The sequence below is a fragment of the Pogona vitticeps genome, chromosome 2 (genome assembly GCF_051106095.1).
Source record: "Pogona vitticeps strain Pit_001003342236 chromosome 2, PviZW2.1, whole genome shotgun sequence".
Lineage (NCBI taxonomy): Eukaryota > Metazoa > Chordata > Lepidosauria > Squamata > Agamidae > Pogona > Pogona vitticeps.
In genome coordinates, this window is record NC_135784.1 from 66909538 (window position 1) to 66922328 (window position 12791).

At 40.5% G+C, this 12791-nt stretch overlaps 1 protein-coding gene across 28 annotated transcripts in view; it reads left to right on the forward strand.

The window, feature by feature from the left end:
- Positions 1-3770, forward strand: part of ERC2 (ELKS/RAB6-interacting/CAST family member 2) — an 817272-nt gene extending 813502 nt beyond the window's left edge. For 25 of the 28 annotated variants that reach the window (XR_013541661.1, XR_013541663.1, XR_013541666.1 and 22 more), the window contains one exon: positions 294-3770. The gene's annotated coding sequence lies outside the window, so the exon portion shown is untranslated. The remainder of the gene's footprint in view (positions 1-293) is intronic. The other 3 variants (XR_013541662.1, XR_013541664.1, XM_078385331.1) reach the window with 2 other exon arrangements.
- Positions 3771-12791: the final 9021 nt, after the last annotated feature.

A 12791-nucleotide genomic window follows, 5' to 3' on the forward strand; every position in this document is an offset into this window, starting at 1 on the left:
CACTGATATAGTCCTTCATGTGAAGAACAATTCAGGGAGAATATGTAGTCAAGTTACCACATGTTTAAGCCTCAACAGTCAGAACAATGAAATGTTATCTTTTAACTGCTATAGTAGTATTGAACTGCTATAATTGTGTTGTGTTGATACACACCATGGCTAAATATGAGTGTCCAGAGGAAAACATAGAGTTCATAAAAGAGTAGTTGCAGACAGCCTTTGTTGTCCTAAACTGTAACTCTAGTTATGATGATGAAAGCTAAGTGTTTGGATGGTTTCTTGTTTGGTTGCAGTTACCAGAGGAGCTGGAGAAAGAAGCAAACAAAACGCAGCACTGCAGGACTCAGGAAGAGAGTGATGATGACAAGGATGATGAGGATGACAGTGGTGGTGATAAGACGATGATTTACCACAGCAAGCATGACTCTGTCCTGGAAAGTTCACAGACATGGGTGGAACACATGAAGGTCCCCATCAACAATAAGCTGCATAATAAGATGTCTTCTCCATTATTTCTTGTAATCTATTACGAAGTCAGATACTTTGGAGAACAGCTAAGGGGACTTGATCAGAAATTAGGAGAACTTCATTTCCTTTAATAGGGTCATATGACATGTGAATTTTTAACCATCTGCACATTACTAAATGAAGTTCATCAAAATGTTTCATTGACAAATCTGCATTAATTTTAACAGGTAATTAAGGTTCCATTAGCTGCAGTGTCATCACCTGCTGGTTCTGGTTAGTTTCTTCTAAAGTATCACTTCTAAGACATTAGAGTATTACAGGTATGGGAAAGCTGTTACATAATGGTGTTGGCATTAATCATACACACTAACGTGGGCATTTCAGAGTAATATAAACAAAGTCTTTACCCTCCTCTGTTTCTTATCTTTACTGTTATTCAAACTATTTTGATAATGTAACTACCAGTATTAAGCTCTGGGCCAGGTTGGAAATGAAATCAATTTTTGATACTGATGTCTGTTGGCATATGACAACATGGTATGTGTCTCTGACAATGCATGGGGCATCTAATAGTGCAGTCCTATACATATCTACTATGGTAGGTCTCACTGAATTCAGTGGTGCTTACTCCAAGCTAAGTGTGTATAGGATTGCAGTTTAAATTGGGTAGAAATTATTTATATACAATGGTTGATGTATGTCTGGATGATAAAAGCTTGAAGTAAGCATGTATACACCTATTTGTATGCATAGAATGCAAGCATCTACCAGGATGTATCAAACTTTTATTGTCCAAATGCACAACAATCTCTAATAGGAAAGCTGGGACTCTTCATTTTAAAATCAAAAAATAAGAATGTTGTGATTATTCTATATATGCATTAGGTCTCCTTTATGGGAAGGGACCATACATTATTGTTTTCTTAACAGGGGAACAATACCTACCATAGTTTATACTGTATTTTAGATGTTAAACAAAGAAGTGTCAATGAATGAGGAGACAATTGAAATTATCAATTATTACTCAATTATCTCCATCGTCAAACTTACTATAAATGTGACTATGTTAAAGCACATACCAGGAGGGAAAAGCCAGGAAAAACCAATATCCGAAGCTATTACACATAGTGATACATAGTGATAGAATATTGCTGATGATTAAATAACTGCTCTTTCCCCCAGTGTAAGGGTCTCTCCTTAATGAGAGTATTTTTCATTTAATCCGGCATGTGTGTATATATGGGAGCTTGATTCTTTTACTGGCACATCTCTTTGTCAGTAGAAGGAGTGCGAAAAAGCTCGTATAAGTGGATATTGATTATCTACAAATCTATTGAAGAAGAAAAAGAAGAAGCAACATGTGTAATCCACCAGGCCCTTCTGCTGTGAAACTTTTATTCATTTGAGTAAGAGACATTGTGGTTTTGTAGAAATGGATGGAAGTCTTGCAGCAGCAATGTTTAGTGGATAGCCTCCCCGTGAAATTAAACATGTGTGGCCTTAATTCTTCTTAGTATTTTTTTTTTTTTACTTTGCTGCTGTGAGAAGGAAAAGAAAAGATTCTGAACAGGATATTCCTAAAATCTTGCACTGAATTTAGAACAAAACGTTCTTCTTGGTTTTATTGTGGTTACCCTCGCCCTTTTCTGAATGGTTGGTGCAATTAATCCTGATCATCCTGTATGAGCCATACATATTAGTCCCCTGGAAATGATTATTTGTTTAGAAAAAAGTAATTTATTAGTTCATTGCACCATCATTCTAGATGAAATTAAAGAGCCACTGAAAGCAAGCAAATTTCTGCTTGGTCTTAATGAAGTTCAATTCATGGAATAATAAAACTGTATAAAATCTGTATAGCGTAGATAACCCATAATCATTCATATTTTAAAAGGCTGACCTGTAATGATCAATGATGTTTTAAACTTTTTGAGTTGGTTTGTTTTTGTGTGCGTGCGTATGTGTGTCTTTCCTTTCCTTTTTTTTTAAAGCAAAGCTCCTGGGAGTTTCTTTAGCACATATGACAAATGTTGCACTTGTGAGCCTGGACAACAAAATGTGTTTCTCTCGACAAAGTTGTTGTCCTAGTAAGGGACAGCTGTTTGGGCACAGTCAGTGGGGATGTTCTTTTGCACCAGCTCCAAGGAAAGGCGAAGAAGAAGCCAAGGAAGATACGACAAGGTGTCACAGGGTGTTTCTCTTTCTTCCAGTGGGGCTTGTGCAGGAGAGCCGTGAGCAAGACCATGGCCTTCTGTGTCTCTTACAGTCAGGTTTTTACCTTAATTCTGCAACTGAATACTTGAAGTAGGAAATAAACTAGGAAAACATAGGGTCCTTGAAAACAAATCTGTATAGCTAGGTATTTATATGTATGTGCCAATTTTGTCACAGATATTATTTTGGGGGCATTTTTTTTCTTTGCTCCACTCATCTTGGTAAGAGTATTGATCCTAACTTTTATCAAGGCCTAAGACCTAGTTTCTATAGAAGAAAACTTTGTCTTTCATTGGTTTTTCTTTTTTCTTTTCTTTTTTTTTCTTCATTTCACATAGTATTCTACATACATATTCTACAATGTGTTAGGGGGAAATCTTTTCATATACTAAAATAGACTCTGGGTTTACAACAAACACTGTGACATTGGGCAAACATTTTATTCCAGCAATGTTTGGTAGTTTTCTCCTTCCCTCCCTTTCAATGTAAAAACAGACAAAAAACCAAATCTTTTGGTTAACATTTAAGATGAATATTATTTTACTGTGAGAACAAGCTTGTACTGCACATTGTTTCATTTAATGTACAGATGGAATTTTGTATTTAAATAACTTTTGTGTATCCAGTATGCACGTAAATGCACATTGACTTTCGTTTGAAAGTGGGGTTCAATTTCCTTTTTAAACAGTGTTTATGAAAAGACTTCTGATGTGTCACAACCTATACCTGCATTTTCCTTTGGTGTAGAGTGATTGTTTGAATGTATTGTTCTGCAATAGTGGGTCAGCGTTCCCTATTTATTTATGACCCACATTTGATAGTGCTTCTTGTAATAATTTTCTTCAAGTGAGTGGCATGTTCTGGATTGTGATCTTGACATGTGGTTAAGGACATTGATATGAAATTAAGGATTCCTTAGAAATTACCAGTGGGCATGTTATAGAACAGTCATTGTAATTTTAATGTCTTGTAGAAGTGTAAAGTACCAAGGTATTTAGAGTTCATAACATTGTTATCAAGTGTATGAGAAGTGCTTGGTGTTGATTGGCTCGTTTATATTCATGAAATAAATCTGGTTTCTTTCTGAAGTATCGTGTGGTGTCATTAAATTTAATTCTTGATTCTGATGCAGCAGTAATGATCTATGAGTGGTCTATTCTCTTGGATTCAGTTGCTGTTATGGAGTATGATAAAATGCAGCCACAGGAGAAGAAAACTCTGTAACCAGCTATCTCCCTGTATAAATGGCACAAATGGAAGGCATGACTGCACTGAACCTGAAACAACAGATGAAGTCCCTCATTGCTCTGGCTATGGAAGGCGACATTGAGCCAGGTGTTTGTGGGACATGACTGCGCGGAGACTGTTTTGCAGTGGTAAAAGTTATGTCCCCCTCAAATGGGATGGGGACCCCATGCCATCCATCATTTAGTGTAAGACAAACAACAAACAAAACATTTATTACAAACTATTCACGACACTTCTCCACGACTGAGTCTTCCACATAAATACAATAATGTTAGCTTGACTCCAGGAGATCCTTTCGTGGAGTGAAGGGGGGGGTTACCTTCACCACTCCTTTCGTACTATCAAGGCTCATCAGCTCTCAGCCTCTCTTCCTGGATGTCCTTGGCCATCTTGTGCAACCTTCAGAACTACAACTCCCAATGTAGATGACACTGTTGGGTTGGAATCAAACCATTCTAGTTCATCTGACCTTCCTTCTTCAGTGCCCCTACCAGGCTGCTCAAAACTTGGCCATGGCACCAGTAGAAGTGTCCAAATTTGTCTTTAGGAGCAGCTCCATATGTCCAGAAAATATGTAACCAATGCAGGAAGGGCCAAGGCCAGGTCTAACCATACTAGGAATTAATTCGACTAGCACAGCACTTGCAACTGAGCAAAAGCAGACATGCAGCTGCAGTCTGTTGTGGCCAAAGATGGATTAGAGGATAGCTCAATAGGCCTTAAGTAATGTGTACTTGTGCTTTTCAGAAATGTTTACCAAAGAAGTATTTGCCAAAGGTAATACTGTAGATAGAAACTCATGATTGGTAACAAACGTATCTTCAGTTTGCTTCCAGGTTTCATATCACTTTTTGGATTATTATGGGACAGTACATCCTGTTGTGTTCCAAAACTGTGTGTTGATCATGTAATATATATTTTATTGCATGATAATCCTGGTATAAGAGACAATATGAAATATTGTGGAAATTTACTTCATTATTATGTGATGTGACCGTAGGTACAAGCAGGCAATGCAAAGAATACACGAAAGGAGACTTCTCATTCAAACAACAAAATTCTAGTCCATTTCTAAGCACAATGTATATGTACATAGTTTAAAAAGCTTGCTCTCGTATTTCATGCCTGATATCTTGCTAGAGAATCAGGGCCTGTTTTTTGCTTAGATGGATTATGCATATTTATTTCAAATAGTTTACTTTCAAGAATACCGAAATGTCAGGGACTAGAGACATCAACCCAAATGCAAATCTGAACACTTCAAATCCATAATTTGAGTAAATGTTGCATGTGATGCCAACGTCTATCAAGTCCTTACTCTTTCTGTGCAAGTTGTATTTTATATTAAAGAAGGGAAGTTATGTTGCAACACAGCTCTGTGTTAGTGCACAGTTCAACATCAGGAGTTTATTTTAGTCACACCATTTAAACATTTGAATAAGTGTACAGTATATGTGCTCTGATTGAATTCCATCTGGATCAAATGGCCAAAAAGATACGAAAAAGGCCCACCATTTGCTGGAGGTTCAATTCACAATGATATATTTCTGAGGAATTAACACATGAGTTCATCTGTTAAAATTTTTTATTCAAAATGAAAGCTGTAGCACTCTCTTTCTCTCTTTTAAAACCTTTAGAATTTAGGCAAAACCTTTCTTGGATCTGGCTTCTGACATAGAATACAGTGCCTCCTGCAACTTACTAAGATTTCATGGAAATTGAGAGAAAACCAAGTATGAAGATTTCTGGTCTTCTTGTTGCAAAGCCCTTCTCATGCATGATTGTCATTTGCTAATGGTGTAGGGATCATTCTGAGATGTTTCCAGTTCTTGGAATATGGGGCCTCTCACCTCCTCATAATGCCTTATATCCTACCTACCCGAAATAATCTGCCTGTTCAGAAGGAGAAAGGCAATGGGGCCCTTACAACATTCTTGTGCTCCTCCCAGAAGCACCAGTTAGCTAACGTCAAATACAATATGTGGTATTAAATGACCTCTGCAATAGATCCAAAGAGATTCTCTAATGTCCCCCATAACGCTCCAGAGACCCCATTCATTCTCCCAGGTAAAGGGGGGAAACCCTTAAAGTTTGCAAAAAGAACAATTGTGTAATAAGATAGAGAGCATATTGGGAAATAATGTGTTGGCAAAATGCCATACAACTCCCCTTCAGACTAAAAATGGGCCAAGCAAAAGAATAACAGAAAGAAAAATGTACAGGAAAAAAGTGAGTATGCGTCTTGGATGGAGAAATGGTTGAATAAATTAGTACTCTAGAGACACTGAGACAAGTGATAGAAATTATTTCAATAGTAAGACAGTTTTTTGCTTACAGAAACTGTAATATTTTCAGTGCGAAATTGCAGCCTTCCAGCCATTCGTTTAGAAATGTGTTTATGATATCCACAAAGGTGATGGGAGGTCAATACCTGTGATGCGTCATCTTGAAACATAGAAGCATATACTCCATTTTCAGTTATATCAAAGGGGCTTGTGAGAGAAATCTAACATCTCTAGATAAACATGGTTTTGGGCAAAGATTCTGTACATCCAGCTGCTTCAGAAACTATTCCAGGTCCCCACCCACAAGTGGCCTCCAGATGTTCTGGCAGCTAACATCCACAGCAGGTCTTCAACCTAATGACACAATGATGAACAACCAGGCAACTCCATATGCCTCAGCGCATTAGGAGAAACAAGTATATGGGGATGATCATGAATGGGGAGACACCAAACTGGGTTTAGACACTCAGGATTGTCCTGTTTTGAAAAGACTAACAAGTACAGAAGTGCCTCCTTATGTTCAGGGGATACAAAAAATGTTGGATACTGGACTAAAAAATTTTGGGTGCTTTTTAATTGAAGTATGGTTTACATCAGGATAGGAGGATCTGTGGCTTTCCAGATAAAGGGACCCGTAAGACAATCTCTGAAGATAGAGATGAACCTTTAGTAGAAATTACAGTTTGAGAGGCAAAGGAAAGATCATGGGTGAGGAAACACCACCTCCTAAGCCGTACTAGGTTCATACCAACTGGACCAGAAAATGAAGGAAGGCAGCTCCCCTCTGAGCTCATTTTATTTGACACCTTGGAATGCGTTTCTGCAAGAGCTTAGAAAAGGTCCTTTTTAGATCACGGTTCTTAGAATCGCCAGGCTGTATGTGAGAATCCTGGAAGCTGTAGTCCAGAAAGCAGCGTTTCTGCTTTTCCAGGCTTTGACCGCTGCCCCAAACAGTGGGCAAATCAACAGGGGAGCTCCCTTTGAGTTCAGTGTTCTCTAAATCTGGTACTGCTGCCCCGTAGCAACCGGTGTCTCCAAATGAAGGACGGTTGGGAGGTAGGCAGTTGCTTTCCCCTCTCCTACAACCTGCTTGGCAGAAAATTAAGATAAACCTGAGTATCCCTGATTGTTCAGTTCAATAATAGAAATTAACCTTATAAAATACAATTTATTTTATAAGGCAATGTGTTCACTTGCTGTAGTGCTTCTAGAGATCTGTTTAACATCAGCTAGCAATAAATGCACATGCAGGCCTGCAAATATACACAGGGATACACACCTGGTGGTGCAGGTGTATATCAAAAATCAGTATGTCTCAACAACGTATTTCAAGTCCTTGAGGCATTTGTTTTCATCGATTTTATATGTCTGTGACAGTAGCAGACCAGGTCATTAGCCAATCCATTGGTTTTTATCAAGTATACGGAAAGGGACTTGTTCAATCCTGAGCTTCATGTGCCAAAACAACTTTCACATTATGTATCTGGATTTATGTGGGCTGTTCCGAAGCAGAGAGAGAGAGAGAGAGATGCTTTGGCTCAGGCAGCAAAATATCTTTGCCCAAACTTTGTTAAGTGGACGGCAATACTATAGTAATAGGGAGGTTCATTCCACTGAAGTCACTGATCCAGACTAAAGTTCTATTGCATTTCTAGCAGCCACTGCGCTCTCACATATTGGCCCAAATCCTATTAGTTATGCCTACCAGCAGAATGTAGTAGTTTTAAATCTTGTGGCAAACTGTTGCAAATTAAGATGTTAGCACCGGCATTTACTGTTCTGTGCCAACTTTATGTCATCAGCCACCCTTGCATTTTACATTAATTTAGCTTGAGCTCCGTCTGGACTGAGTGTTCACATAAGCCATGAAGCTTATTGAGCGGCTTTTTGCTAGTTAGCAGATGCATCGGCCAAACCTGTGGGAGTTTCAAAGCTGATGCGGCAAGGCAGATGAGCTGGAAGCTGGGAATTTGGGAATTTGAGAATGGGGGGTGCAGGGGGAAGGTTGGAGTTGCCAGCAGAGCTGCTGAAACTTCACTCAAAAGTGCAAAAGGGACACCCTATTGTCCTCCTTGCTGTGGCTGAATCGCAGAGTCCATAGTACTTTGGTGTCTTATTAAGGGGTATGCATTTGCTGTGAAGGCCATCTGGGCCTTTGTGTTAATGGTCTGCACACCTCTGAACTTTAAGATGTCACACAACAGAGAAATCAGGTATTTTAAGTTGTGCCTTCAGGGCAGGCACTACATTAGACAGGGAGAGTTGCCTCAGGTGGGTGTTGCTAGGTGGATGCAAAGCAGAAGTAAGTTGGTGTCGGTGTATGCAGGTTGCTCTGTGCCCCTTAAGCTACCCTGAAGTGCTTTGGGGAACATGGCACCCTTCCTGAAACCATTGCCAAAAAACCCAAAAAGATTTAACTGTCCATTTGGTCACCTTTTTTGTACGAGGGATGAGGCATGGGGGACACCAACATGAGCTCTGCATCAGGTAGCAGCATTTCTTGGGATGGCCAAGAAGGATCTGTCTTAATCACAGAAATCATAGAAAAGTGAAGTTGGAAGGGGCCTACAAGGTCATCAAGTCCAACTCCCTGCTCAATGCAGGAATGTGCCAGGTGATTATCCAAGTTTTTCTTGAATGCCTCCAGTGTTGGAGCACTCACCAACTCCCTAGGTAACTGGTTCCACTGTTGTACTGCTCTAACAATGTCTGATGCGTATGTTTGTGGTGAGGCTGGAAAATCAGCATAAGCAAAATAGAGGGTGTTCTTTGATCCACTTTCCACTTGTAACTCTTAGTACAGATGCCATAATGCCTGTCCCACCAGTTCCAGGTCAAGAGTCTGTGCACCTAACCTCAGAATCATTTTAAAAATCCGTGTGTCATTAGCTAATTATGACATGGAAATACAAAGGAGACGGCGTGATCGTTAAATCGCAGGTCTTTCCAGATCACTGGTTTTTGGAGGATCTGTTTAAATCCTGACTGTGTTTCCCATGTCAGAATTATTCTCAGTCAAGTTAAACAACCCATTTCTCTAGATCTGAAAAGTGAAGATTGTAAATCGCCTTGGTGAACATTGCCTACGCAAGGAAGGAAAGGCTTGCATAACTGTCGCTTGTATTTCCTTGGAGAACATGAGCTCAAGCCTCAATTGAGGAGGTTGGTCAATAAAACATCCCGGGCTGAAACATACAGGCAAAAGCCTGCCTGGCCCATGTGATAAGAAACATGCTCCTGGGTAGGAAAGCACCAAGTGACAAATGGACCTTCCCTGGAAGCCTCATCACAGCACCAGTGAATGAAAGAGGAGTGACTGCCATTTCTTCAAAGGCTGGGAAAGGTCAGGGTAATTTGTACTAACATGATTTGGAATTCAATGCTGTCTTTCCTCTGTCTGCTTTATGGAACTCATTAGGTATACAGGGCAGAGTGGTGTGAAGGCAGAGTTGTAAGCCACAAACGGCAAAGGGACACAGGATGCATGTGTCACTGTATCCACAGCCAGATGTTGGAGCAGGCACAGGTTATTCATGTTAACCTTATTATATGATGAATAAAATGTATACTTCAATAACTTGTGACTTAGAGCCTCCAGTGGAAAGAATGTTCAATCAGGACCCAAATGATCCCAGAGAGCAATGAAATTCATGGGATGACAGGCACCACTGCCTGCATTTGCCACCGTGACAAACTCGTGGCAGGCGTAGAGGACAGGGTTTTCTCTCCCCTCACAGGAAGAGGCCAGGACAAGAGTGGGACTGCGCATTGTGTTGCCACACAGACTGGCCCAGCCACCAGACATACCCAGTGTACAACTTCTGGTCCACCTAAGGGAGAGGAATTTTTGGCCAGAGCCACTAGACTGGCATGTTGAACCAAAGGGGGGCAGTTGTGTTTTTGTCTGTCTTGCGCTGACTGCCCACAGAGCCCAAGGGATATGTTGGAGGCTGGAGTCAGTTTTAGGAGAAAGGCAGGGTGAAATATTTTAAATAAATAAATTGGCAGTCACATTAAGAAAGGTACTGTGGAATGTGGAGGGTTGTGTTTTTTTTTTTTAAGAGATGGGCACCTTCAGTCATGGAAGGCTGACGTGGGTCTTGGGACTCGGTGAAGTCACTCTCCTGGATATGGAGTGGCCAATGTCAGGCTGCAGACATTCAGCTAGTCCTCAAGGCTTGCCCTTAGAGAACAGGCAAGATGGTCAGGAAGGGTCTCTGTTCCTGTTCTAGCACTGGCCTTATAGGCCGCCCCCCACCCACAGAGGGTAGGTTAAATGCTTGTAAATAAGCCTGGGGCCCTAGTTCAACCCTTTTCTTCTTGTCTCCGGTGGGAGGGATTATCTCAGTCTGAGAGATAATGTGAAGGCAGAGCAGGGAAAGAGACCCCTGCACACCGCTTTGGCCTCGCTGGAGAGAAAGCGGTATGTAAAAGTAAAACTAAGAAAATAAAATAATTACATTACTAATTAATGCTGAACCTTCCCCCTTCATAAGTAGTAGTTTAACATTATGTAACTGATAGCGGCAGTATATTCCTTGCACCTTCTCGTCATTATGATTTCACTCCTCAGCGATAAAAGCAAATGTGCTAAAATGTTTTTGAGGACATGTTGTTGATTGATCAAGTTCTGCCTCAGGCAGTTGAGTGACGGCAACTGGACTTCTTTCTTATTAGGTTGATACTTTTGTCAGATACTTTTGTCAACAAAGTGGAAGGGGGGTAGCCTACAAATAATACTTATAAGTACAGTATGTGTTCAGAATTCTGCCTGCAGTACATCTTAAACTTCACATTTCTCTTCCTGAGAATTTGGGAAAGTTACTTTTTTGCACTATAGCTCCAATCTTTTCCAGGCTTGGACCATACTCTACCATCCCCTGTAACCCCAGAAGGCTTAAGCAATTTTCTCAAAGCACTTCCTGTATCTTGGCCACGTTCCCTAAGCCAGTGATCCCCAACCTTGGGCCTCCAGATGCTCTTGGACTTCAACTCCCAGAAATCCTGGCCAGAAGAGGAGGTGGTGAAGGGTTCTGCGACCTGGAGCCCAAGAACATCTGGAGGCCCAAGGTTGGGGACCATTGCCCTAAGCCATTGGGCATTTAGCACTTTGAGTCATTCTGTGTGGCTACAAGACATGGGCATATAATTCTTCTTACTTGTATTACCCCAAAGGAACATTTTCTTACCTCTATAATTGTTGGGTTAGAAAAACGCATTTACTCACATGGCAAAAGCCAATATATCCCTTCTGGGTTGTATTTTTATTTTGAATCAGTGTCTGTAAAGGTTATGTTTTCATGTTTCAACTTGCAGAGTCCTTCGGCCAGCCTGAGAAGTGGTCCCACTGGCTGGCCAATGGTTGCAAAGTTGCAAAGCCAGTAGCCATGCCAGTTAAGATTCTTGAAGCTGTAGCCCAGGAAGTAACTTTTACCACCTCTGGAAACAATTTTGCAGCACAAACAGAACGGAGCCTCAGCTTTTGGTAGCACATGATTTTGAACACCGTATTTTTGTTCTCATATGGCTTCTATAGTATAGAACAGACTTCTCCAAACCACTGTTTTCCAAATGCCTTTTGTATTTCAATTCTGAGCAACTCTTCTTGTAAGATTATGGATCAGGAATGCTGGAAGTTGTAGTCCAAAATAACCAGAGAGCACCAGATTGGGAAATGTTGGTGTACATCATCAACATATATTCTCAAAGTGCTGTAGAATTTTGAATTTTTGGTTAAATCCCTCCAGCGGCAGCACAAGTGTGGGGATTCACAGAGCAGAATAGTTTGAAGTTCCCCACAGTAAACCACCCCTTACTCATTAACTGGCACTTACAGTCTTAGTAATTCTGTCTGAAACATTAATAATAGAAAGAATTATAAAATGTATAACTTACTTACAGATTAACAGCAAACTGAAAACACAACTGCTTTCAACAACAGACCTCAACAGATTCAAGAGAGGGAAAAGGACAGAGAGAGATGGGGCTCTCTTTGTGTTAATTGTCTGTACACCTCTAAACGTTAAGATGTCATTTGTTTTGTTCCCCCAAAAGATTGAGGGGCATAACTTTGTGTGGTGTACTGGTGATGTAATAAGTTTAGCAATGATCTTATGGGACAACAGGAACGCCCACCCCTTTGATCTTTCTCCCTCATAACCTTGAAGTATTAAGGAGACCTGGGTTCAAATCCCGCTCAGCCATGGAAACTCACTGGTGGTGTGGAACTGGTGAAACCACTTCTTATATATCTCACTAGCCTTGAAAAGCCTGTTAGGTCACTATACATCAGTTCCAACTTCATGGCACAGAACAAGCAGAAAATGCAGTAAAAAAAATCCGCTGCCCCTCAGCCAAGAAGCAGAGTCAGTGTTTAATTAGCCAATATCCTGAAGTGCTTCCCTTCTTAAACTCCTTCATGGTATTGGCAAATCAAAAGAGGAAGGCTTTTAGTTCATTCCTAGCAATCACATATGCTGGGAGTGAACCAAAAGAGAGTGATACTACTCACACCAAAGAAAAGTAGAAGCTTCTGACAGGAATCAGAAAGGTGACTGCCTTGCTCCAACAAAGACA